The following is a 5969-nucleotide window of genomic DNA, read 5'->3' as shown; positions in this document are numbered from 1 at the left end:
ACTGACCTGATTGCTCCAGGCGCAGTACAGATCACAGATCAAACTCCAGTTGTTGTTAATCATACAGTCGAGAACTTTAAGATGAGCCATTATCACTGAAGAAACATGAGCCGCCCAGACACCTGCCCCTCAGCTGTGTGTACCATACCCCGCTGTGCCCAGCGGCACCCTGCTGGCACCGTCGCTACTTCTTCTCCACCCCGGAGAGACGAGTTCGAGGAGGCGAGAGAGAAGCATCAGCAGAAGGGTACGTCCACGTGCCCATCTGCAAGCCCAGCAGGTACCCTGTCAGCTGTGGCCATCGCCCCAGACACGCTTAATGAACAATATGTTAATGATTCAGGCTGCACAGAAACTCGGGGGATTATCTTAGCATTTAAAAGAAAGAAAAAAGAGAGAGGAGTTAACAGCATGCTGACCGGCAGCGGCGACGCCTAAAAGACAACGCAGAAGGATGCGCCTCTCCTTGCTATGCGCCTCTGCGTTTTGCTAGGCTCTTTTTGATGTTCTCTGTCTCTCTTCCAGGCTGGCTGTGCCTCCCGGTGCTCGTCTCTGCAGTGGTACCAGGCACAGGCAGCTTGAGATTGAGAGCGGCACAGGATCACTCTTAATCTACATGCATCAGGCCACAATGCAGGACAACCAAATGATTACCCTCCTCTCTTCCTCTGCCTCCTTAAAAGTCTCTGTCTTTGACTTGATCCATATCTTCCTCTGCAGTCTCATACTGGAGCTCAATTAAATGCTTGTAATACCTAAACGGGGCTCAAGATATCCTGCAAGAAAGTATAGTAGGGAGGCGCTATGCAGGCGCTCTGCCTCAATCTGAAAACCTGAGTGATGCTGCACTTTGCCGGCAATGCGGGACGCTGTGCAGCCTGAGTTATTTATTTCATTACTCTGCAAAAAACTCTTCAGACTCCCTGACAAAAGCCAAGAGGAGTGCCGCAGCCCCCACCATCACAGAGCAAAGTCCCACCTTGCTCTCTTAAGTAAATGAGCGTCCAGTTTAAGACTTCCTCTCGCTGTGGGATATCAAAGAAATCAAGCTTTTAAAAGAAAGAAAAAGTATGCAGTGAATCATTTTAATATGTGAGAAGACAGAATCTGCAAACTACTGGATGCCAGTAAACAGCTGCCTGGGACTACTTATGTTTCTTCCACTCCTTTGATGCTCTATGATGTCCAGATGCTTGTGACTGTGACAGCCTGCTTCATCAGGGAGATGCATTAAATCCACTTCAAATGAGAAACGCCATAACTACAAAGCAGCCTGAGGTGGGATTTAAAATACTGATACATTTTTAATAAAAGCTCCTGTTTTTTTCCTTCTCTAAAGATTGCAAAGCCTGAGCAGGAATTGTAATTAAACGTGTGCAAAATTTAGAATATGTAATCCATAAAATTATCGTGCCCTAATTTGAAAATGTTCAACTTTTGAGTGACATCTGCACACACACAAGGGGACAACAGTGAACTGGCACCAACAGCAGCAGTACTCTGTCAGTGCGCCCCAGGGTGGCTGTGGCTACAATGTAGCTTACCATCACCAGTGTGTGAATGTGTGTGTGAATGGGTGGATGACTGGATATGTAAAGCGCTTTGGGGTCCTTAGAGACTAGTAAAGCGCTATATAAATACAGGTCATTTACCATTTACCATTTTACTCCTTTCATATTTTTAAAAGAAGAGTGAGACAGCTTGAGTAATCATGCAGACATGAGACTGTGTCAGGTCAGGAGGCTACAAACACAGTCTGGCCCAAAAGGTCAGCCAAGTCCCCAAACTTGACCGGAGACCAGACATGGCTACCCAAAACTCAGTGCTCACCAGCTCGGGAGATGAACACTCACTGGCTCTTCTCTGGGCTGTAGTGCTATTTACCCACCTAGATTGCTCTGATATGAGTTTCCCTTTTTCAGGGATATCATCTATAGAGATGTCTAAAGGGGTGTTCACTGTGGGAGCTTGTGGTGAGCAATTTCATATAGGAACTATTTTCATTCAATCAAACTACAAAATCAACCTGTACCACAGTGCAGACACAGTAAGTACCTGAAACTGCAGTTCCTCACCTGGCCACTTGATGCTTGCTTCAGTCACTATGGTCTCGCATGTTAAAATGCTCAACGTTACACCAAAGCATGTATGAAAAACTGTTTAGATCTATATGGATAGCTCCGTACTGTAACAACTATGCAACATGTGAATTTACTTATAATAATCCATGTGGATTTTAAGCCTAGCTTTAAGCATTTATAAAGTGTGGCCAGTGTGTGCCAGCACAGTGTCCTAGGTCTCAGTACACTGTGTTTGCACAGTCTGTGCCTTTTAGAGAATTTTATTGTAATTATGTGACAAACATTACAGCTTCTTGAGTCGTAACATTCATCCAAAAAAATTTGCTTCAGTTCCCGTGAATTTCTTAGTCTGTTACTTACCATTAATGACCTCTATCTGTGTCTATACACTGCACCCGTACTATTTATAAATGTACATTTTTAACCAGTTGCAGTGACTCTAGTAGTTAACTTAGTACCTCACCCTCTCATCCAAATATGGTCACTTTCAGAACAAAAAGCTAATCTGTAAATAAGGATGAAGTCACAGTGGCTATCTCTATCTTTTATAGGCAGTCGATGGCATATAGCTGTGAGGAGAGGCTGACATTCATGGGAGTGACAAGATGTAAATGTAGATGTTTGGTGTGAAGCCTGCAGACTGGAATTAAAACATGCATATTTGATTTTACTGTGAAATTGCTTCTTTAAACTTACGGCTAACTTTACCTCCAGAGGATAGACACCAAATATGTCTGATTAGCTTAAAAAAATAACCACATGGGTGGAGGGGGCTTCTGTCAAGATGCTCAGCAAGACAAGCCAAAACATCACATAGAATAAGTCAAAACATGATGTCGGTCAAACCGTCCAGCTGTCTGCAGACTTCCTGGCGAGATTAAGCACGTCAAAGCCGATGTTTTGACATCTTACATTTAAAACAAAACACAACAAAATGCTTAAGAAGTCAGGGGGATTAATACAAACAAATCTTCAACCAATATCTTCAACAAGAACTCACTGTTCCCACAATATCTAAATCTAGGCCAGGCAAATCTAATAAAGTGCGTCATTCCTTGACGATATTTCAAAAAAGTGAAATTACCTCTTAAAAGGCATCAAAATGTTTCTGAAAAATATTCTGAAAGCAGTTTGTGAGAGAGGACTTTGCATCAGTTCAGGTTTCCTTATAATAGCAGAATTTGTTTTAGATTTCTGGAAATTAAAGACATCACGTAAATCCAAATTATCTCATGCTGGAATAATTTAAAGCATAAAATGCTGAATTACTGACACACAACTGTCTACATAACATCTAGACAGTAAACCGCTGTGACATCATGCAGCACCATGTGGCTCCAAAACTCCCTCCGTCACACGCCAGGAATAGTCTGGTAAAGAGCAAAAGCATGTGCCCTCCCCCCACGATGAAGCCAATATAATCCAATCAATTGTGAGTTATGGATCTCGTGGCGCTCTCGCGCAGGCAGTGCCACACGACCTCGCGTTCAAAACAACACACAGCGCATGTGTGTTCCACGGATGTCCACGTTACCTCAGTTCACTGACGGAAAATAGATGAGGCCATCAGGAAGAGAACGCCATGAAAGTCACGAAAGGACATGAGGCTTATTGAGACAGCAGATGGATGAGGTGGGTTATTAACATCAGTGGAGAAGAGTTAATACACATCAAAATTAGCATTTTTATTCAGTCCAAATCCATCCAGATAGCTAATTTTTATAACTGCTCAACAGAAAATGCAGGTAAAGAAATCCCAAGGAGGTGGAGCCGGCGATCCGCTAATAGGAAAATAGGTGGAAGTGCCTTTGCGCTATGTGTCATTAATTTGTGTATGTGAGTGATATTTGAAAACTGTACTTTCTGTACTATGTGTTCAAACTCAAACCTCAGACGCCAGCATGCTGGCTCAGGTTTAGTTCTGCTTGGACCAAGATGACAGTAAGAAAGTCATTATTGAACAAGAAGGCTACGACAAATTAAGCCATTTGGTAACCTTAGTTTCAAGAAGCCAAACAAGAAAAAACAGCTGCAAATCAATTTGTTTTGTTAAGCTCTTTCAAAAGTTATTGAGTTATTGTGTTAAATAAACATGACGTCAATGGTGACCAGAATAATCGGATTATGACTTGTGCTGTGAGAAATGAATAAGTCTGGAAAAGCACTGCCTAAATGCAGCCGATTTTACCCTGTGTAATGACTTCAGACTGCTTGTTCTGTCAACCTAACGTTTTAAGACTAATTTAGAAATACATTTGCTATTGTTTGTTTGTATAATGTGAAAAATGGTTTCATTGATTATTATTACATTTTTGTCAAAACAAATAGCTGATCAATCCACTATCTTGCTACCTAAAAATCCATCCAGCTGTCCTCTTTCCCTTTCTGAAGCCAGGTCATGGTGGCAGCAAGCTTAGCAGGGTATTCCTGACATCCTATTCCCCAGCAACACTTTCCAGTTCCACCAGGGGAACTTGAGGCGTTCTCAGGTCAAATGATATATATATATATAATCTCTTCAGTAGGTTCTGGGTCTACCCCGGGGTCTCCTCCCAGTTGGGCGTGCCTGGAAAACTTCCAAAAGGAGGTGCCCAGGAGGCATCCAAACCAGATGCCTTAACCACCTTACTATCTCCTTTCAACATGAAGGGCCTGAGCTCTGCTCTGAGACTTCTATCTGACCTCCCCACCCTGTCTCTAAGGCAAAGGCTAGCCAAACTTCGGACCTTTGTATTTGCAACTTTATGCTTTCGGTCATCACTCAGCTCTCACAAACATAGGTGACGGCTGGAACTCTGGTAAAATCGAAAAAGACACGTTCCGTTCAATCCTCTCTTAACTAAAACAGTCCGGTACAATGCTTTTATTAATGATGACATTACACCAATCCGCCAGCCCAGCTCATGCTCCACCTTTTCATCAGTCATGACTAAGGCATCCCCAGCAGCCAAAGGGTCATTCCCAGCTTCACCTGGGGATGCCACAACCCACTGGGACCACTTTTTTCCACCAAAGACCCATGGTGTAAAAGGTTCCCGTGTGGCCTAGCTCTGATTAAAATTATATTTAAGGCTTCAACAAATCAAAAACATCCCATATTACCCCAACTGTAAATTAGAGTATTAAATCGCAGAGGTTTTCTAGCATTAACTGTTAGCTTGTCATTTAGTAACTGTGGTCAAGAGTTTCTACCAGCAGCGTGCATCCCGACAGTCTGGCAGGCCTGATCACCTGCAACAATAACTCAAAAGAACTATAAAGAAACTTTAAAAAAAACATAGAAAACAACAGGCAAATATTATGACTTCATACTTATTTGCCTGTTCAGTTGACATGCTTCCATGTCTCTCCTCTCACCCACCATGTGCATGCAGAACAGCACTTGCACAGCTCACCTATTTGTCTTGTGTCACTCAGTTAGCATTATAGCAGATCGAGAGCGCTCCAGTATGTGCAACATTAAATATACTCACGCTGACCTCACCAGCTCCACTTATTTTTCTGTGAACAACTGCCAGACTGCGATCAAGAAGCTGTGTTCAGTTTGGTGTTGTACACTTTAAAGGCCATATTAAATAAACCTCCAAAAGCTTCCAGCGGCTTCTCTGCCATCCATTCATGAAATCATTCCTTCATCAGAGTGCCCTTGTTCACTTCCACTGCTGATGCTAACAGGAAATAATGTGGTTTCCTGCCAAGACCTCAGAATCCAGACTAACACCACAGGTTACGATATGTATTCTGATAACAGCCTGTTACATAAGGTCCTTTCAAAAACAAACACTGCTAATGCGCTGAACTGAAGAAGTTTCTCAGATGAGAGGTGAAACGTCTTCAAGAAACTTCAAGCTCATTAGATTACCATGACCTGGATGACTGAGAACCTAC

At 42.8% G+C, this 5969-nt stretch overlaps 1 protein-coding gene across 1 annotated transcript in view; it reads right to left on the bottom strand.

Moving 5' to 3' along the window:
• arhgap21a (Rho GTPase activating protein 21a) overlaps nucleotides 1-5969 on the bottom strand; it is a 103716-nt gene that overhangs the window by 92259 nt on the left and 5488 nt on the right. The window lies entirely within an intron of this gene.

This window comes from Neolamprologus multifasciatus, chromosome 9, assembly GCF_963576455.1.
Source record: "Neolamprologus multifasciatus chromosome 9, fNeoMul1.2, whole genome shotgun sequence".
Taxonomy (NCBI): domain Eukaryota; kingdom Metazoa; phylum Chordata; class Actinopteri; order Cichliformes; family Cichlidae; genus Neolamprologus; species Neolamprologus multifasciatus.
This window is presented reverse-complemented; position numbering and strand designations above follow the sequence as displayed.